This window comes from Ambystoma mexicanum, chromosome 3q (genome assembly GCF_040938575.1).
Source record: "Ambystoma mexicanum isolate Mex_15411 chromosome 3q, UKY_AmexF1_1, whole genome shotgun sequence".
NCBI classification, from domain to species: domain Eukaryota; kingdom Metazoa; phylum Chordata; class Amphibia; order Caudata; family Ambystomatidae; genus Ambystoma; species Ambystoma mexicanum.
In genome coordinates, this window is record NC_090926.1 from 613656510 (window position 1) to 613679108 (window position 22599).

Here is a 22599-nt window from a genome sequence, read left to right on the forward strand (position 1 = left end):
CTCTTTGATTCCCTGTGGCAAGCATTTACTGTGGTGCCAGTATAGCAACATTCAAATGCTGCGGCACCCTTCATAGTAGAGACAAGCGCATCAACCTTCGCTATAGAAGCTATCCTGTCTCAACACTAGGCAGTTACACCCAGTTGCATTCTCTTCAAGGAAACTAGCTCCAGTCGAGCAGAACTACACCATGAATGATAAAGACCTCCTCGCCATGGAAGCCATTTTTGAGGAATGGCATCATCTTTATTGGCACTAGGCTTTTCTTAATGTACACGTCAGGCAGGCCCGTTGACATCTTTTATTTTTGGCCTATGATTTTCAAGTCTCCTAACATCTTGGAAACCAACGTAGCAAAGCTTTTGCCCTGTAAGCAATTGCTGATGTTGAAGTCAGACATTAGATGTAACCACCTTACCTGAAGGGCATATGAATTGCTTTTGTACACCACCAAGAGCACAGCCGAGGGCATTATGACAAAGGGTTTACCACCATTCAGATGATATCAATGTGCTAAATGTGGAATTACATGTATACAACAAATGAAATATTTTCCCAACTGGAGAATTACAAGAAGCATTGAGTTAGTGCCATGATAGTTAACAGGCTGGTCACCTGGGGGAACAAAGAACTCTAATCCTGTGTTATAGCTGGTAATCTAAATGAGTGAGCAATCAAGATTCAGAATAAAACGCTCCTGTCTGCCAACAAATTCCACGTGGACTCCATTTTCACACAAATCACAACCATCCAAATCAACTGGCTTACACACATTCAAACACCCAAATTAACTGGCATGCACTCATTCCAACATCCAAATCCACTGGCATGCACACATTAGTACTGTCATAGATGGTGTTGTGAGGGCTGGCTCGTGGGCACACAGGCCAGCCAGGTCATTTGCTGGTACCCAGCACATCGGGATGCAGCTGTGGTGACCCAGGCTGTGTGACCACAACATTATTGCCATGAGCTGTAACAGTTGCAGGGATCACCCTGATTGGCAGGATCACACAGGCTTACTTGGTTGCTGGGGGCTCCCGGAGTTATCGGTGTGGCCGTGGTCACATGGCTGGACAGTGTCATGGGGGCACCCAGGGTACACATACTGATCTGCAGTACCATGGTCACACGGCATCAGCCTGCAGGCCAGGGTAGCAGGGCAGTGATCACACAGTGTCAGCATGCAAGCCAGGGTAGCAGGGCTGTGATCACACAGCGAGGGCCTGCTGGTCAGGGTAGCAGGGCCGTGATCACAAAGCGACAGCCTGCAGGCCAGGGTAGCAGGGCCGTGATCACACGTAATCAGCTTGCAGGCCCAATAATGAGATATAGAGACAGAAGAGCCATTCATGGAGTCTGCTGCGGTTCTGAGCGCAAGTGCTGGCTGAGGCTTCTGTTATTGAGAGCCAAGTCATGATGGAGTCATGACACATATTCCTTAGAGGAGACAACACCACAAATGAGGTCTCTCATTTACTCAGTGGTGTCACCAGGGATCAAATTTAGGAGGGGTGCAGAGGTGGCCACAGACAAAAGTAGGGGGGCCGCCTATGAAAGGTAATGTGTGAGGGCACAAGTACTCCTGCAGAGAGGCTTTTGTGCACACCAACTACCCACACCCCACTGCACCTCCCCTCCCATCAGTATGCAGGCACGAAACTATTCAGTGACTAATGGTCCATAATTAGCAGTTTCGTGCACTACATTCTGATGGGAGGGGCTGCAAGCACTATGCAGGTCGCTGTGCAGAAACCGGGTAGGAACACCTGAGAAGTGGCTCGTGCTCATGTTCATACCGATGCCGGAATGCATAGCAAGACCACTGCTAGCTTTGAGACAAAAGGAGAGTATTTGCCGCGTGTGATATGCAGACATTTGCCTTAGTGAGTGTCACAAATATCACCACGAACAGAGAAACACCGTCACTGCTCGCCTTAGGGAGGGGGGCACAAGTGGGCCCAGAATTTCGAAGGGAGGGGGCACGGTCCCCCCAGCCCACCCCACCACCCCCCAGCAACACCAATGCATTTAATGTTGTGCCTCAATATTCTAACATCCACGTGCCCTAGATTCTCTTGAAGCATGGACCGTCTCTTTTTGGGAGCGAGTCACGATGCTTTGCGTAGAGGAAGACAGTTGAGGGGAAGGAGCGGGGCAGTAAGCTGAGCTGTGTGCGCTAGCACTGGATTTTGGGAACTAACCTACATATGAAACTAAATAAATGAGATGCTTGAAGAATACAAACGAAGGTATTTGTTCCTTTATAGGTAAGAATACTGTGAAAGAGACTTCCAACGTATGGATCAGGGCCTCAGAGCCAAAGAAGTCATTTATCTGTTGTCAACACGCTATCCATACTGAAAAGTGATGCAAGACACACACAGACAGGACGGAGAATGGAGAAAGGAAAAATAAGTTTTTGCTGCCATCTACTGGCAATATCCAGTAACGGATCTTGTCGCGCACGAGTAGAACAAATAAATGCCCTGTTCAAATGGTGGGGGTGGTAGGAACATGTACCAGTAAGCAATGTCTATTGATGCCGCGTCCATAAACAAACGTCTTTAAACAACGTACTAAGAAACAGTAGGTCGTACATTTTGTTGTCATAGCGGCAGAGACATTACATGCTCTAGGAGAGACATTATAAACTTTAGTAAGTACGTGGAAAGTCAGTTCAAACTAAATTTAAACTCACATGAACACCCTAGACATAGTATACTTGGCAGTCCAGTGAAAGGGAAAGAGTGATTTCTGAACTATATTTTGTGAGTGTGCGAGGCAATTTAGCAAATGAAAGAAAGGATGCACTCTTGTTTCGCTGTTTGGGTCATGCGCAGGGGAGTTGCTAGGTCTGGAAAAGACCCGGGGCTAAACTGATGTCGGAACTGTTGGGACTGGGGGCTAGCTAGTCTTTTGGCTGTAGCTCCTGAGATTCTATCCGGGGCTACAACCAAAAGATCAAGGGCTATAGCCCCCTTAGCCCCCCCTTAGCAACGCCCCTGGTCATGCGGGACAAGCTATATTGAAAAGATTACCAGAGTTGTCACAAGAAGAGCAAACTGATTTGAACTGTTATGCGATTAGCCTCTGCAAACTTGACATACACTTCACTGTACAAGAGAACACGATGGGAAGAGCATAGAAGAATTAGTAATGGCTCTCAGGCGCTTAGAAATAAAGTGTTCAAACACTGCCAAAATGAGCACACACGGGATCAACTGATCACAAGATCAGAGAAGCATTATGGCGCGAGTTTGATCCAGACTCAGACAGAGGCATAGAGGTAGCCAAGTTACAGAAATAATGTCTTTATGAAAGCAGAGTGATTTGAAAAAGAAATGAAAAAAAAGATTTTGAAAAAATATTTTTTTTCCTTTCTTTTTTCAAGTGGGGCACCCTCCCAGGACATGTGCTAGCGGGGGCCCCACACCGCTGGCGCTGCGGGGTACCCTGTTACGCCAGTGGTAAGTGTAACCTAAGACATCAATACCAAGAGTATCATATAGTTTTTGGATTCAATATTCTTCCATGAAAGATTTCCAAGTCGAATTTTGTCTGATAATGGGCCACAATTCATATGTAAAGAAATCGAGTGTTATTTAGAGGATCAGGGCATTAAGCACAGCATGACAACATTATATTATCCTATAGGTAATGCAGGTGTTGAGCGGTTTAATAGGACACTCATGGATGCCATAAGGGTGGCTATAAGTATTAGTGGTGATGGGATAAGGGCAGTGATGGAGACAGTGCTCCAATATTGGTTGGCACCACACACCACCACAGGTGTCACACCATTTGAAATGTTGCATAGGCATACGCCCAACTCAAAATCATGCCAGGCTGGGTGGGCAGAACAATGGTAAGGAATGTGGATGTACAAAGTGTGAGATAGAGGATCTGTTGGATGGATGTAATGAATGGAGTGGTGAGTGTGAACATGAAGCCAAGCCAAGGTATGATCAGCTCAACTGTGGAAAGAAGAGGGACAGTAAACGAGGTTGTAAAGTAGAATTGCCCCGTGCGGTACACAAAGATCACAGCAGATTTTCACAAATGATGGTTGTTTTAGAATGTTTAGGAAGTGCAGGTAGACTAAGTAACAGAGAGGTGTGGAACAAAGAGAGAACCGCTGTACTCCAAACAAAAATGAGGGTATGTTAGACAAAAGGGAAAATGTACATAACAGGACAAAGGTGTGTCGTTTCTGGTGGTCTAAATGGGTGAGCAATCAATATTGAGAGTAAGCATACTATTAAATTGCACGTGGACTCCACTTTCACATAAATCACACTCATCGAAATCAACTGGCTTACACACGTCCAAATCAACTGGCATGCGCACATTCAAATACAGTCTCATGAACATATTTACAAATAGGCATGCACATGTGTTGATAACGGCTTCAATTCAACACTACAGCTAAGTCAATGCCTAGTCTGGGATGCTGATGGAAACCCTTATTGATGTATTTTTATGTCCAGTTCGTTTACTCTGGATGACAACCCTTATATAACACCCCTCTCTTAGAATCCCCCTGACTCCACTGAGCCAAGAAGTAGGTTTGTTTTGCAAATTAAAAGGTTTATTTGAAAAATTAAACAATATATATACATCACACTTTTATAAATAAATTGATAATTGATAGCACACTTGTGAATATGAGCAGTAATCAGCAATAGGTAATCCTACAGTAGCACAGTTCTTGGTTACTTATGAATAAGAACAGAGGACTAAGGTAGCAGAGAATGCTTTATATGGTTCAAGGAAATGCAAGGTGGGACAGAATGCAACACAGAAATAATTTGATATGATTTCAACAAGAGATAATGTGATCACTTTTTCTTTTGACACTTCACCTCCCCCACGCCCCCTTATGCAATATAAAAAGATGGAAAGGAGAGCACACAGTTCTCAGGAATGCAATCAAATGTAGTTCAGTTCCCATTCCCACCAGCAAGCTTATAGCACCAGTGATGATTTTAAACACAGGCAAAGTACTTTAAATGTGGTATGCAAAGAAGGGCAAAATATTCTAAAAATGATTTTAATTCCCTATAAGAGATTCGGGGTGGGTGATAGCTGCTTTAAATTAGTTCAGGATCACTTTAGAAATGCTCTATGAATGATTGTCAGGTTGCAAACGAATTTCAGCAAAGGAAAGCAAGAAGCTGCTATTTTGACAAGTGAAGAAATTTAAGCCAAATCGCAAATCGCGGCACTTTTTCCGAGTGCGTCGAGCGCGATTACGGAGGAACTATAAGGAGTAGCAAGCAAGTCGGTTTGGAGCTTGTTGGAAAGCTTAGAATCCCAGCTTTAAAACAAAAGTTAAATCTCGCTTCTATCACTAACGGTTCAAGAGATACGGACGACTTTGTGAAGGTAGATTCTCAAAATAAAAGTCTAGCTCAGAATGACAGATGACAATTTTGCAGCTTTGAAATGACAGAATGAACACACGATTCCTATGATGCAGTTCTCAATAGGTTAAAATAGTTTGAATTAGATTATTTTAAACTAAGAGATTGGTTCTGCACAGTTCTGGCGAGATACTCACACTATAAATTTAAACGGAATGGCCTCGTCACGGATCTGGTCAATAGGTTTAGCTGCGGTTCTCTCTGCTCGGCGGGTCAATCAGGCACCGGTTCTGCTCACAGCGGTCTGGGTCTGGTCTGCGGTTCTGGATACAGCGGTCTGGTCTGGCACTCGGCACTGCACGGATCTCTGGTTCTGCTGGTCTGGATCAAATGGATTCTGGATATAGCACTGCTTTCTGGGTCTGGCACAGGGTTCTAGGCCAGAATCAAACAGCTCAGCCCGGCTGTTTGAATAATTTGCAAATGATTTTGAGGCCTGCTGAGAATACTTTTGCTTGCAGTAGGCCTTCTTGGTTCAAAGTTCTGTAGTCTATCTGGAGTCAGTCTGGATCTCTGGAGTTCTGGAGTCTGGATGTGAAGTCGTCCGTCAAAATGCTCCGCAGAAATGGAAAATGAATGTCCCTGTCTGGCTTCCAGTGGCTCTTTTTATGTTTTTAGGAAGTGGGTGGGTCGGCTCATTCTGCATGCCCAGCCCTCTCGTGATTTGATAGGTCAAAGGATTCTTTGGTCCCTGATTTGAGAAGGGATCGCGTGTCAGAGTGAGTCATCATCATTTACAATCTATTGAAGAAACGCCCCTTTGCTTTTACTTAGAAAATGAATTTTTCATAACTAAAGACATTTCCCAGATACACAAGTGGTTGACATTACATACACACATCATATGTCACATAAGGTAGTCTATGTTCCAACTCTGATGTTTCTATGTCAAGGATGACACTCTGTCAGGTAGGGTTTGGGTGGCTGTGTTGATGTAAGGTGACAGATAAGTACACACACAGCAGGAAACTCATCAAGAAAGAAAAGTAGGCAACTGTAGTTGTGAACAGAAAGGGGCAGGAAATACAAAGATACAAACAAACTGGATTCCCTCTTGGGGTGTATGCAGATATGGAAAAAAGAGTGTTCCACGGACCTTTGGAAACTCCAGCCTTCTGCACGGATTACTATTACAGAGGCCCACTCTGTCTGCTCATGGCTGGGAACAACAGCTGTGGGTGTCTGTTAAACAGAAAACGCGACAAGGGAAGGGGCAGAGGTTGCCTGCCGGAAACCAACAGTCAAGCTCTGTACAAAGGATCAACATAAGACACAAGAAAGACAAGAACAGAAATAACCAGGGACAAGGAAGTCTAAGAGAAATCTAGCAGAAGGGAATGAAGGAAGAAACAGTACAATAGAAATGGGTAAACTAAAAGGGAGGACAGAGGAGTCAAGGAAGAGAAGGACAGGGATCAAGAACAAGGGGTTGCAACAAGGAAGAGAGCAAGGGAGCAGCAGCCAGGAAAGAGGGGGGCTGCAAACAAGGAAGCAGGGCCGCAGTACCAAATGGTACAAGGTACAGAAAAACTGTAGTGGATTGCAGAGGACTGTAGTAGGCTGCTAGGCAGAGAGTCCAGAGGAGCAGGACTGAGAGCTGTAGTAGGCGGCAGACAGAGAGCCCAGAGGAGTAGGGCAGCAAGGAGCGAACCCAAAGGAACAGGGCATAGAGGCAGAGAGACCCGAGGGTCAGGGCTGAAAGCAGAAGAGAGTAGCAGGCTGCAAGGCAGGGAGCCCAGTGGAGCAGAGCAGCAAGGAGTGAACTCAGAGGAGCAGAGCAGCGAGGCAGGGAGCCCGGAAGGCTATGGCTGTAGGCAGCGGAGTGTAACAGGCTGTAAGGCAGGAATCCCAGAGGAGCAGGGCTGTGAGGCAGGGAGCCCAAAAGGCTAGGGCTGTAGGAAGCAGGGTGAAGCAGGCTGCAAGGCAGGAAGCCCAGCGGAGCAGGGCTGTGAGGCAGGGAGCCCAAAAGGCTAGGGCTGTAGGCAGCAGGGTGTAGCAGGCTGCAAGGCAGGAAGCCCAGAAAGAGCACTGGAACAAAAGCAGGAAAATGCAGCAGCACGCACAGCATACAAATTCGAGACACAAGGCAAAAAGGGGCTGGGAGGACTCTTGATGCAAGAGACTGAGCTCCTGCAGGCAGCTGCTTAAATACTGCCCTGCCCTGTACTGAGGCAGGCTAATTGGCTGCACCTGGAGCAGCACACCTGAAAACTATCTGCCTCCTCCCTCTCTGGTCCTGAGATGGTGGAAGCAGCACTGATCCCTAGGGCTTCTGGGGATTGTGGTTCCAATGCTGACGAATGGGAATGGCCAGGAATTGATAGCTGTAGCAAGGTGCATTGTGGTACATGTAGTTAGTTGAGTTATCTAAGAAGGCACCAAAGTCACGCAAATGGGAATTAAGTACCAAAGTGTGAATAGGGGTTGTTCCAAGAGTATTCTGAAGATAAATGAATTACAAATAGTCCATGATGGTTGCCAATGTGTGCGCCCATGGCGCAGGCATGACATTCTAAGAGCTTGGATTAAGAAATGACAACATTTTGCGCTTTTTGGTTGGTTTTCCAATATTGGATTTTTACCAAAAATTACACAGATGTACACCATCTCTCTACACATATTCCAGTAATTTACTGTGTCTCTAGCATAAACACAGTGTCTGTAGTATTAATAATTAGCAGGGTTTTGCCTCAGAACATCACAGTGCGACCAGCCTAGTCTTGAACTGGGAGTGAATGCGTCATTTTAAAGATCCCAAAGTTGTACATTTCTGTCATCTGGTTAGAATTAGTTATCAGTATTCTTGTAAGACATATATTTGCCTTCAATTCACTTCACTTCAGTGTTTGGGTCCGCCCCCAGAAGCTTGGTGAGTCAGATGGCCTTCTTTGCTGGCAGGGCACTGTTTACAGTCAACACCCAAATTAGCATATCCTATTCAATGGAAAGAGTCTTATGTGTTGGGTCCTGCAGGCTGGAGGAGAAACCCTTCCCTCTGAATCAACAGGGCCATGTGATATCCTGCCTTCTTGTGTGGAGTTCTGAAGTGAGAAGGTTTCCCAGCCTCTTGGACTGTTAATTGAATCAGCCTGTCTTCTGGGAACAGCAGGTGTTTAAGAATTTTAATTAACCAAAAGGCTTTGAAGTTTCCAGCTGGCTCAGGATCCTTTTGCAACTCCTGAAGTACAGTTTTCCTGTCAGAGTTTAGACCGCTAGCGCCGGTTTGTGTCCAATGCCGGTACTGCACCCATTTTTTTAGGAGTTGTCTTGAATTAACTCCATTTCAAAAAGGGGATTTTCTTGATAGTATATGATCATTGCTCAACATGGCCTTGGTGTGGATTATGCAGTAGAATAATGTTGTGCCCCTAATTTTAGCCATTTCTGACATTAATTAAAACAGATTTTGAACAGATGGTCTCCTGTATTAGCTATCTTGCAATGTTTGAAATGGACATTTTAAGCTTGCATTCAGAGAAACAGAGGTGGTATAAATGCGCTTTTGAGCTAACAGGCCCTGCTGTTTTTCCTTGGGCACCACCATTTACCCATGGTGCTTCCGGTCCATCACGCTCGCACTGGTGGGTGGCAGGTTAGGCGACCATTTTGGTGTGCACAAAACTGCGTGGTTCTCCTGGATTCTGGCGCAATGTGGGCTTTTCGGCCATCTTGGATTTTCTAAGACCACAGCACCAACTGTTGCAGCTTAATGACTCAAACGTGGGTCAATACCCCTGACAGTGTTAAAGTTGTATGTTAAGTATGCCACATACACTTACATCATATAGTACTATAACAGATGACCATTCTCATTTACACTTGCACTTTATTATTCTAGCATCCACGTGCCCTACACTCTCGTGAATCATAGAGTGGGATTATAAGTGTCAGGCAAGGAGTAAGGGGGAGGTGGACAGTTAAGGGGTTGGGGTGGAGCAGTACGCTGCACTGGGTGTGCTTGGGCAACATTTTGGAAACAAACCTGTTCCTGAAGGTAAATAAAAGCTGTGCTTGAAGAATAAAGGTGTGAAGTCTCTTTTTCGGATTTGGATAACATTAACACCATGAAAATAATGTGCACAGAAATGGCACCGAATGGTGGAGGCGGTCAGGTTGCTAGGATACCAAATTGAGCGTTCCTTATGGGGCACCGCCGGTTCTCTCCGAAAATATGTTCTGTGAGCCCCCGTGGTGCCTGTGCATTGGGGGTTTAAATTGAAATTTTGGAAACAAACCTGTACATGAAGCTAAATAAATGAAATGCTTGATGAATAAAGGTGAAGGCTCTTGGTCCTATATGGATAACAGTAACACCATATTCAAACCACAGGTGCCGTTGGATTTAAGTTTAAGCCACATCATGCTACAATCGACTTGGCCCTCCTGAGTGCCGGGTGGGGCAGACTATCTCACACAGGACTGGCGAATGAAGTAGAACCAGGCCCTTCCTTTTTATGAAAAATATTGTGCACAGAAATGGCACCGAATGGTCAAGGCTGACAGGTTGCTAGCCATCCTACACTCCTAAACATGCTCTGTGTGCAACCGGGGTACAGGTATTCTGATTCTGAACATAATGCTTTAAGTGGCAGTCCTGGCAAATAATGTGGGAACAGGCATCGTGAAAGTGTATTTTACAGTGGCAAGGCTGTCTTATGTTATGGGCACAGGCATAATGACCCTCTGCTTTATAGTGGCATTGCTGGCATATATCATGACAATGCCTTGTAAAATGATCCTGTGAACTGTTGGGAATACAGAAATTGTAAATTGTATGACTTTTTAGGCACATTTTCGCAAAGTATTTGCTGTACCAATACACCATTTCAATGCATAATTTGGGAATATTTGTCTGGGGATTAGAATTACCCAACACCTCCACAAGGCCCAAAGGTTTGTGTGAATTGTCTCTTGCTGTATTGGGTCTACCGCACCAACCCTGGGAAAAGTGTTACAACCTCTCTTTGCCTTATCTTTCTAGGAATTAGAAGTGTGGCTGTGATAAGCAGTAAGGAATTCTATTCACTGCCATTTATCTTAAAACATTTATATTCTAGCATTGATTTCAGGCTTGTTGGTGAGACTTTACAAGTAGGTGACATTCTTTTCAGCAAAACATGGTAAGGAGACAAAACTGTTTCCTGGCAAATGGCCAGACTTCTAAACACACAACTCTAACACTAAAAAAAGATATGTTAACAAACTGAAACCTTTATCCCTAAAATTTTCCACTGTTGCATTCTCAACCACCATGACTTCCACCCACCCTAAACCCTGCCTCCTTGAAATACTCATCCAATAACCTCTGTCTGTCTATGAGGCCCTTTGCCTTAACCCCTTAACTGCTATGCTTTAATCAAGTCTATGCAAAAAGGACGAGCTGCCACTAGCTCTAACAATGTTTTTACTTGCATGCATCAAGTGAGCTGAAGCAACAGTACGAATCCCGGATATGATTAAATTAAAAAGATAATGTAGTTCAATGTAAATCTACAGGATCAAAAACTGTGATTCTGTTACAGGATGTTGGCGCCTCACCTAAACATGGTTTCTGGTCACCATGGATTTCATCATAAAGCCAGTAGGGGTTCAATACCACATGATTGGCTCTAGATTAATTCTCTGAAATCGGTCACTTCCTCCCTTGTTCAGGGATTCCATCAGCTTCTGTATTAGCTGATCTGTTATTTCTGCTTTTATTCAAGCTGCACATCCTCCCTATGATTCTTAACACAGATGGGTCTTACAGTTCACCCCACATTTTTGGAGGTCAGTCTCTGGTCTTCTGGATATTGATGCTCTGTTCTCCTTGGCCTATCGTCACCAAATAGATCAGCACGAGTGCTTAAACTGTACTCTAGAACATCACCTCTGCTGTTTGTTCCTTTGGAATCAGGAGAAGCGGCTCTGTGTCCTGTGTACTGTAGCATTCATGTATACCAACCTTCCTCACAATGCTATGGGGTGTCAGCCCTTTAGCAGTATATGGTCAACATCCACACATGTTAACTGTACAATCACCAGATCTACCCCTGTTCCATCTGCCAATGATTGCTTACGTCACATTCAGAACATTCAATCGCCAGTCACTGGTTGTAGGGTAAACATGCAGGCTGATGTACAAGGACAGGCTGCTTCCCCCCCTTACAATGGAAAAAAGGGAGACAATCCCCCAGTCTAGGTTTCTGCCAGTAGAGGAGGGTCAGCATGTGTGGGGAGAATACACATGCTCTTCCACAGCTGAACTAGGCCTACAGAGCTGACACATCTGTAATATCAATGTGATGTGGCGCAATGATTATGAGATGTGCCATGCACCATGTCGTAACTCAGGCATTGCTTATAGTTATAGTTTATCTTGCCACCAGCACAGGCTTCTTATAATCATCATAGTTTTGGTACGTTTGAATGTTCCTATACTTTTATTTGAAAAAAGAAACCATTACGGTTTCATCTACCCCCACTATCTCCTCACACGCCCTCACCCCGATTCTTGAACACCTACCTTCTCCTCACCCACTCCCACCCTTGTATCACCATCTTATCACTCACACACACCCACCCAAGTCCCACTGACTCATTTAGGCACCATTGACGTTCACTCCTCTTATGTGTTAAGGCCCTGTGCTACATGTCTCCCACTCATGTTGCAAGGCTCAGATAAAGTAGAGTCTGAGTACCCCATTGCTTTATCATGCACTAAAAACATTTCTGCAGAGGATATCAAGTGCCTTTTAATATCTATTAGCACTGTCAGGGTGATATGATCCATACACTGTTCAAACAGTGGATCATTTTTTAGCAGTTTAAGGAGTGGTGCAAGCAAGTGAACTTTGATGGATCAGTCAACAAGGCTTTTTCTGAGACCCACAATCGTTGCCTTTGTACACACAAGATTCAAGAGTGACCATGCCCAGACATGTAAGAATAAAATAGACAACTCGCTGGATGCGGATGGTCTCTCTTTGCCCCCCCCTTTTCATGTTCTATTCCTCTCTACCGTAGCCAACTGCTCAAGTGCCAGCCATGAAACATTCTCCAATCTACCCATTGAACTCTACTACCATTGGCCCCCAACACATGTGGACTCGATCAGCCTTCCCCTGGACATCATTACTCACCACTCATTACCTTGGCCTCTGACTGCCGAGACCAGTTGCAGGCATCAACCTTGCCACCTGTAGTCTACTCACTCCCCCCGTCACCCCCACTTGGCCCATGGCCTACTGTCAGCCATCAACCCACTAATGACTGACTGTTCTTGCACCTTCACTTGCATCAGTCTTCTCGGTACCCACAATAACACTTTTGTTAAAGGTTCTAGTAAGTACTTCATTGTCCTGTATCTTTGAGTGGCTGATGCAGTTTAAAAGCTGAGCAGCATATCATCATAGTTCAAAATTCAGAGGAGGCATACAGCCCATTCACCTATTGGCCATGGCCTAATTGTGACCCATCAATCTGTGGAGCACCTTCCCAATGCGATGTATCATGCATGTGCAGGTATATGGGCTCAGGAACCTGCCAGCACAACTTTGAGATGTCCTCAAAGAGATCTGATTATACCACGCTTATCTAGGGAAAGACCCAACAGAATGAACTGTAGCTGGGTTCATAATGTAAGCAGTAACGTGTGCAGTTCTGACAGAGAGGGAGAGATGGCGAGAGAGAGGGAGGGGGGGAAAGGAGAGAGAGAGAGAGAGAGAGAGAAAGAGAGAAAGAGGGAGAAAAAAAGAGAGGGGTCGGAAAAGATGGATCTTCAGTGCTTTTTGAAAGGCTAACAGGTTTGAACGTTTCTGAATGTTCGTCGGAGGGGCATTCCATAGAAGTGGGCCATACACTGAGACACGCACCCCACCCTTTGCTTTACATTTAGTTTTGGGAGCAGTTAACAGATGGGCATTAGAGAAGTGGTGTATCCTTGTCACTTGGTAAAGTCAAATCTTATTAGCCAAGTTGTTTGGAGCTTGACTATGGAAGTACCTGAAGACCAGTCATGGACACTTAAAATAAATTCTCTGTCTCATAGGGAGACACTGTAGCACTTTACATGCATTAGAAACTGAATTAAGCTGGAGACAATTGCAAATAAAGATGAATTTTGAATGAGTTGCAGGAATTACAGTTGTTAATCAAGGCTTGCAAGATAGAGGGCATTTGTGTAGTTACATTTCAGAGTTAATTAATGCCCCTGTAACTGTAGCCAAATCTGATTGTGCAAGGAAGGCACGAAGCTGCTGAAGCTGATGCAACCCAAACAAAGAGCTACCTCAGAGATGTGTCTACTAAACCTCATACTGGGCTCCCAATACACACCCAAGTTCTTCATTGACTGGGCATGTTCCATATGAGTGCCCCAGATCTTCGGGGGAGACTATCTGGATGGATACACAGGAAGTTTATTTCGACCGAAAACGATAAACTCACTTTTGAGAGGGCTTAGCTTTAGATGTTTGTTCAACATCCACCTCTGGACTTTGTGAAGACGATTAGTCAAAAGTGTCAGATCTTACAAAGGGGTGTGAACATTTTGATAAATCATTGTATCGTCAGCACATGAATGGTACTGTGAGCCCTAACGTTTAAAAACAGTGAACCGAGGTTGATGATACATTTAAAAAGAAGCGGGAAGAGAGCACAACCCCACATGGGACCACACTCATATAAGAAGAAAGGCATTCCATAGATGCTTGTTAAGATTGCGAGGAAAAAAACGACCTCTGTTATATGGGTAAATAGAGTTCCATGGTCAATTATATCAAACACTGCAGCTAAATCAAGTATGCGCAAGAGGGTTTGGTGTCTTTTGTATGCACTTAAAAAATTGCTGTCCCATATAAAGACCATGGCTGACTCCATCCTCTGATGTGGTAGGAAGCCTGATTACAGAAGGACAAGAATGAGACTTTTTTTGACATGAAGTTGAAGTTGACTAGCTACTGCCTTTTCGAAGATCCTTGAGACTCAAGTTAAAGCTGGCCATGGGAGCAGTAGTTATTGAAGATGGTAGGATAAAGACTAGATTTCTTCAAGAGAGGGGTAATACAGGCTTTCTTTAGGGATGGAGGAACAAAGCCTGTAGGCAAAGATACATTAAGAAACTTGGCTACAAAAGGCGCAAACATATCTGGCTGATGGTAGTCCATTAGGGCTGGAAGAGCATTGTGAGCCTTACAAGATGGTACTAATGAGGGAAGCAAGGGGAATGTCTTCAATTAAAATAGGTTGAAACCTAAAAATACAAGCAGTTTCAGGGCGCGTGGTAAGGGTGTGTTTTAATAAAGAAATAAAAGAAATCTTGCCTTCCTTCCCAACACCGCACTTCATTTTACAAGTCCTGTTTCCTTGTTGATGACTTCAAGGTCATCAACATGGAAACCAGAATAAAGAAATACTGCTGGACTCAGAAGGTAAGATTTCTTTGTTCTTTTTTTTTAAATTCAAACACAACCTTAGCAGCCACGGATGAACTACTCAGGTGCTAATGGTGATAATAAATATGGGGTCGGGCAGTGTTAGGGAGAATTCTCTGTTAAGGCTAATTTCCCAAACCTAGCGAGTCCCCCAGCAGCTTTGCTGGATTTTTGGGGTTTATTTTTTTCTCCTGCTAAGAGTGAGACTCTTTTTCTCCCACTCTTAGACATGATTTGAGATATCCTTTGACTTTGTAATGTGTTTTATGGGCTATGGGGTCTTTTACTCCATAGGGTTTCATGTGGTTTTTGGTAAGTGGGTTACACAGCACCCTCAGTGCAGTAACACAGGGGTGTCATAGTGACCCCCAAACATAGACTCCATACCCTGGGACTGACTACTGTCTCCCAGGGCATGTAAAGTCACCATTGACTTTACTATTCTTAAATTGGGAACCAAACCAGTACAAACCATCCTATTGTGGAAGTACTGGTAGGGGTAATTAGATTGCCCCTGGGTCTGTTTTTCGAGGGAGCACTGTGCAGTCCCCCCTCGTCGAGTTTCTGGCTGGTGGCAGTGGTTACCATGCAAAATATTCCTTAAGAATATTTACCATGGGATTTTCCCATTCATTTTAAACGCACCACTTTTTGGTGCAATGTTAAAGATACCGCCGGGTTATTTATTTAATATTTATTCCCTGGTTGGGTCTTTTCACCAGGACTCGGTTTTAAAATGGCGTTTGTGTTCGCCTCTGTAACTCCAACCCAAGTCGAGCCCTTTGTTCCACTTTTTGGCGGGCTTCTCCACAGAAGCCTCCAAAAGTGGTGCCACTCTGTCTGGGTATACAGGATGTGTGGGAGGGGGGTTTAGGCACCCTGGACTGAGTTGCCTCGGCAACTCAAGTCGCACTCTTGTGTGATTGGCCCAGTGGTGAGCCTACCGGCTCACCACTTAGCATATTTGAGTGACAGCTAGGACTGATGAATGGGGGTTTTCTGCATACAAGCAGGGCTTTGGGGACTGGGACTTCAGACGTCACCACAGGACCAAAGAATCTGAAGAGGGAGAAGCTGAGCCGACCTGCAACGACGACACCACCGGTGGAGCCCTGCTGAACCGACTCACCACTTCTTCCAACGACAGAGGAGATCTTAATCCCGAAGAGTCTTCTTCCTTTGACTGGTGGGGATAACCAGTTTCCCGCCTTTTCACCTTCCCGGATCATCTCGTGGCTGCCTTGCCTGTGCCAAGCACCCCGGCAACCGGGATACCATGTTTTACCACTACCGCAAATAAAAGGGTAGTACCTTTTAAACAGGAGAACTCCGCGGCTGGTTTCTTCCCTGGCAGTGCAACGACCTTCAGCTTTCCTCCACGTCGAGATCTTCTCTTCCTCTGGACGACGTTGCGACTTGCACCCACTGCCAGGAACAACTGCCCCCGCTGGAGGATTCTCTCCAATTTCAAGGTACTGTGTCTGCCTGGCCTCCCTCGCAACAGTCTGTGTGGGGTGTCTTGTAAATCCTCATCTTACCACTTGGGTTGGCCGTAGGCTGGCTAACTGAACTTTTCTGAGCTCAACTAATTCCTTTTTAAGCTCTCTGCAAGACTTTCCAAGCCTTTTAAACTGTGTAATCTTGGGCGCATTGGTGTTCTACTCTCTCTAAGAGGGAGGCGGGCCTCTGAACTTTCTGCCCACAAGTAGACTTTGACGTTCCTGCCTTGCTGAGTGCTTCTAAAGTATTGTGTTGTGTTCTTTTCTAATTTCTGCCTTTCCCCTCCCTTTTTTGATAACTTATTGGAGTGCCATCTTGAGTTAAGTGCTCACCTCTGTCTGAAAATAAGTGGTGTTAACTAAGACTTGTCTAATAAGGAATAAGGGATGTATATATACTAATAGTGACTGTGTTTTGAACTTGCTTACAATAATAGTGCTGGAGTGTTTCTAAGTGTGTCTTTAAATAAATAATTATATACTTTGTTACCAAAGCTCTGGTCAGTGTTTGCTTGTGCTACTGTATTATGGTACCTATATTGTATACTCTACATACTGTCTAACTCTTCTGGAGAGGGGTCTGGCTGCTCAGCCACAGCTACCAGGTAAATCTGGGTGGTACAGACTGCTACCAATTGGGTTTACTGCCAACACCTGTAGTCTTAAGCCTTTTGCAGAGGTCCCTAAGGGAACTGCACAGGTTTCTGCCTAACAGGCAGACCCTACTGGTAACGACACTGCTGCCCATGTTCAGAGACCCTCACTTTTCTACGACCATTAGCTTGGGCAGCGGGCTGTTATCAGCAGGGTCGGTCTGCCCCTTCGGGTTATATCACCTCAACATTAAATAGTTCTCTAGATTTGCTGTTGGCTTGCTTGAACAGAAACTTGCTTTTAGCCTCAAAATGGCTTTGGTAAAGGCTGGTGGAACTGCTTTGCACTGGCCAACGGATCTGCATTGTCCTGTGTCGACCAATTTGTTTCCTTACTAATGTTTTAAAGGTGGAAGAGAATCAAGGTAGTCATGACTTCTTGAGTTTTGTATATTGAAGAGTCAAAGGCATTACAAACGGTTGAGAATGCTGATTGACAGGATTGAAAGTATTCAGAGCACACGTCTTGAGTGCCATGGAGGGCATTATCTGTAGTAGAAAGACATTTATGCATTAAAGAGATCCCATGGTTAAGACAGGAGCTCACCAGAGCTGGAGGTGTTACAAATAAGAAAGAAAGAATTACGTGATCTGACCATGAAACCGAAAGGATCCTATTCACAGGAATGTCTAAACCTCTGGCAAGAACATGATCTAAACAGCGAACTCTGGTGTGGGACCACGTATTAATGCTAGGCAGATCATAGCAATCCACCAGATCGATAAAAGTTTTTGAATCTGGGCTATATAAGTGGGCAGGAGGGAAATTAAATCCCCCAGGATTAGTAAATAAGTGGAGTTTCAGGCAGGACTAGTCTTGTAATCAGCAAGGCCATTGAAGAAACAGTAGTCTATCCCTGGTGGACGATAACAGAGCGCAATCTCAATAGTCATGCTAGCTGGCAAAGAAAGGCCCACAGAAAAGATTTGGAGAACTGCCTTTTTGGGTGAATTAGTGTACACACTTGAGGTACCCCCTATTTTGACCAGATTATCTGTATAGGATTTAGGTCCAGCTATTCCAGGGACATTTGAGCCAAAATTAGTTTGCGTTACGCCATAAAGATTGCTGCAGAAGAAACCTTGGGTCATTGTTGTGTATGAGGTGTAATTTGTGGATGTATACTGGGTAATGCTACCTCGCATACCTGCTACCTCACATATGGCAACAATCTCTGCATAATTATGTTCTCTTTAAAAGAAAGATGTGTCCATTATGTATTAAAATTAAATCAAGAGTACTGAGTCTTTCTTGGAGATGCCACCACAGATATTTGCTTTCATCGGATGCTTCGGGGCAGCTTACCTCAAAAGTGGGGTTTTGGTTGTTGGTGTTGATGATATGATGATGATAGGTTATTTATAACACGCTTCATACCCAGAGGTTTCTAAGCGCAGACCCGGTGATCGAACCCGTGTTGCTCCGTGTCGCGTTGCTTCCAAGGCGAGCACGTTGCTGCTGAGCTATTCTCCCGAGACCACCCGAGTGTTGCCAGGTGTAATTGCGCCAACCCTCTGGTGGTACTTTTCTTTGTAATGTGTTATTGTCTGGACTAGAGTGTGTTATTGTCTGTCTGCAGCAGGTGGGGGGAAGACTGGAACACCTTACAAGTCGGTTTATGCAAAGGTACAAAGATTTTTCTCCACAATAGTGCGATCTTTGTCCAGTTAGTCTAAATAAATAATTGATACCTTAACTTGTGTCTTTCCTTGTTTTGTGTATTTTATTCATTCAATTTTTTGTTCAAATTATCAAACCATATAACATAGAAGCATGCGTTAGATTATGTGACTTCTGTGACAATCATTTACTTTGTCAATGTTTTACATGCATTCGTGTGCTTAGCCAACAATCACCTTTGGCGCACGTGCATTGATGTTTCACCAATTATATGGCTTTGTCAAGGCTGGAGTTACAGTTTTGATATTCTTACTACGTTATCAATTTTTCGAATATTGTTGTTTTTAACCCATTGGGTTTGCTACTTTCCGTATTTTAGTCAAACTAGTTAAACACAATCTTATGCATGAAATCAGTTCATTCATAATATTCTATGGTGTTTCCATCTGCAAGAGAGAGTGGAGAGAAAGAGGAAGATTGGAAATGTGAGTTAAAGATGAGTCTGCATGGCCACATGTATGGCCACATGTATGGCCACAGGTTGTGATGTTTATCATAAGGGCCAGGTGGTGTTATGTTATTTGCCATTTATATAGCACTCTATATATCATTGGTATGACCTCAAAGTGCTTGTGGCTTGAACACCCTCGGGGCCCATAGTCCAGGTCAGTAGTTAGAGTAGGATATCACTCATTATGTGTGCAGCTGATGCGATTGGCTGATGGTAGCTGCATGCTATCGATAGGTGTGGAGGGATTGAGATCAGTTCAATGTGTGCAGTCAGGAGGTTGGTCTCTGAGACTGTATTCTGGCTGCGTTAGGCCTGTGTAGGACGCGTATGTGTATGTGCATATTTGCAAACACTGTTGTTGGTTAATCAGCAAGTTCATATTTTTTAAAATTTTTTTATTATGACTATATTTTAATCGAAACGCTTTTAACGATTTTTACAAGAACCTTTCTTCCTCAGATGCGCTTATGCGCTCTCATACTGTGTTTGCGGAGATAAAAGTCTTGAGTTAAGGTCATCTGAACCATCTGTCTCATGAATGATGCTCCTTAACTGTTTGCAGAGATTGAAGGAGGGCTTAGAGATGTCGAAGTCCCCACCTCCTCAGATGTTGATATGTACGTCGGTGCGTTAGGAATCATTTCGAACGCTAGATCTATCAATTTCACTGCTGCGATGGCCCATCTCGTCGTCTCTCCTGAGATTAACCTATTCGACACCGCCTCTTCGTCCAGCGTGATCGCCCCTTGCAAACAGGATTGTAGGTATTTATCTATGTTTATCCTTGTTTTCGGGCATTTTAGGACTAGGTGTTTCAGTGTTTCCACTTCCACTTTGTTTTTAAATAAACGACAACTGTTGTCCATCTTCGGTGTTCGAATTGCTAAAATTTGGTGGGTCATCAGGAGGTTTAATCTAGCTTTCATAAATGTTCTTCGCATATTTTTATTTGGGAATTTTGTGCACTAATTCAGTGGCACTTTCACTTTATTGAAAGTCGGAGGGAGGTGGGTGAGTAGCTTATTGGCCCTCGCGGTATCCATAGTCCAAATCCAATCCAAGAGTTCAATTTTTGTTTTCACTCGATCTGGGTTTGTTTTTAGATCTTCTTCTGAGCATGATATTTCACTCAGGGTTTCTTGGATTGTTGTCGCCCAGTTGTTGAGTGCCTTACAGGTACCGTTTTTGAGTTCTTCTGCAATCACAGCGTATATTGGTAACGAGTCAGCCATTGTGATTTTTCTGTACAGTCTCATCTTTCTCTGTTCAACTGAAGATGCCAGTGAGACCAGGCCTAGTTCCCTTCTAATTGCCGGCATGGAGGTCGATTTTGGTAGACCTAGTACTGACTTCCACACGTGGCCTTCCAGATTTTGCCATATTGAGTTTGGTATGTCGAAGGAGGATTCCATACCATAAATTATAGATGGAACTACCTTTGCCTTGTAAAACTTTATCGCTGGGACAATGGAAAATTTCCCATATTTTTTGTCGACCAGTCTTGTTTGAGCTGTAAGTCTTTTAACTTTGTCCCATAGCTGGTCTTGCATTGCTTTGTCAACAGATGATCCATCCATGGTCACCCCTAGATATTTAAACTTGTCCACTACTTCCAGCTTTGAATCCTCTAAGTGCCAATTCCGCTGCTTCAACCTTTTCTTTAAGTTTTTTTCAAAAACCAGCACTTTAGTTTTTGTTGCGTTGATTTCCAAATTGTTTGTTGTCATGTAGCTTGCCAGGTTATTCAGTTTTCGTTGCAGCCCAATAGGGGTTTGGTCGATGATGATGGCGTCGTCTGCAGATAGCAGTCGCGGGATGGTACTGTTGCCAGTTTTTGGTGGGAAAGCTCTTATTTTTTCCTCCTCCTTCTGATAATCCCCCAGAAAAGCGATGAACAGGGCTGGGGCTAATGGACAGTCCTGTTTAACACCTCACTGGACTGCAATCTCTTCCGACAAGATGCCTTGTTTGCTCAGTTTCACTCTGATCTTTGTGTTGTCGTGTAGCGCTTTTATCGGGCCCATGATGGACATTGGGCAATTCCACTTACTCAATTTTGACCATAGCTTTTCTCTGTCAATTTTATCGAATGCTTTCGATAAGTCTACGAAGGCCAGGTAGACTCTAGGAGCTCCTTCTCTAACTTTCGCTTTCAGAATGTGTAGCATCAGAATGTTTATTGTCGTGCTTCAATTTTTCGGAAATCCTGTCTGGAAGGTGTCGAAGCAGGGTGCTCTTTTTGCCCAAATTCTAAAGTGGTCCAGCAGCTGCGTTGCGTAGATTTTGCCCACAATATCTAACAAGGCTATGGGCCTATAGCTTTCCGGATCGTCTCTTCCACCTTTTTTGTACACCGGCACAATTATGGCCTTAAGCCATGTTTCTGGGACCATTTTAGTTTGGGCGCAGTGTGTGAAGATTTTGCTTATTATCACTGCCCAAGCGTTCAGTGACTGCTTCAGATCCACATTCGTCAGGCCATCCGGGCAGGGGGCCCTCGATGATTTTTCATTTTTGATGGTGCTTTCAATCTCGGCGACCCTAGCCACGTCCACCCAAGAAGCTGTCGGGTCAACCTTTTTCTTTGATTACTTGTGTTTTGGGGAGCTCAAATTGGGCCGTTAGGTATGTTTTCCAACTTGTCTCAGTAACCGCGTTTACCAATTCTGGTGGTTTGGACGGGTTTACTGTTTTTATTATTGTCCAAAAGTCGCTTGATTTCTTTGAGCTGAGGCTTTTCAACATACTTTCGGCATCTTGTTGGTACAACCGTAGTCTATGTTGCTTTATCCACTGTTTATATCTCTTCGCCTCTATATGCCATTTTTCCCAGGCTTTCTGATGGTCTCTTTTTTTTGCGATTTTTCTTAATCTCCTCACCACTTTTCTTTCTTCAACCACCAGTTTATCATAGGCATGAGTTGAGCTTGGCTTTTTCCTCGGCTGACTCCCAGCTGGTTTTCTGTATGGAACTAATACTGGTAAGTAATTTGGTCGGTTTACAGGCTCTTGTAACTTCGCTGCGTCTGGAAGTATGTATTTTGCTGTTATCCTTTTTACATCTTCTTCCGACAGGCGGACTCTCGATTGTTGATTGTTTACTTCCAGGTTATGCTTGTATGTGTGGTTCTGTATTTGTATTCCTCGCCATTTGCATGTCAGGAGATTATGGTCGCTGTGCATAGTTCTCTACTTTGTACTCCTGAATCATGGGTAAGAATTCAACTGACACGAAAACATAATCCAGGGTTGCTTTGCAGTTCAAGTTCTCCCAAGTTGGTATGTTCTTTTGCTTCGGGAATAGAGCTGCGATATTGTGAAGGTTTCTTGATTTTGTCAAAGCCCCCCATGCGATACCTCTCACACTGATCGCACCTTGAGACTTTTCCAACTTCGTTTCTTTGTTCCCCTCACTACAATCCACATTTAAATCTCCACACACAATGATGTCAGCGTTCTCATACTCTGTGGCGAGC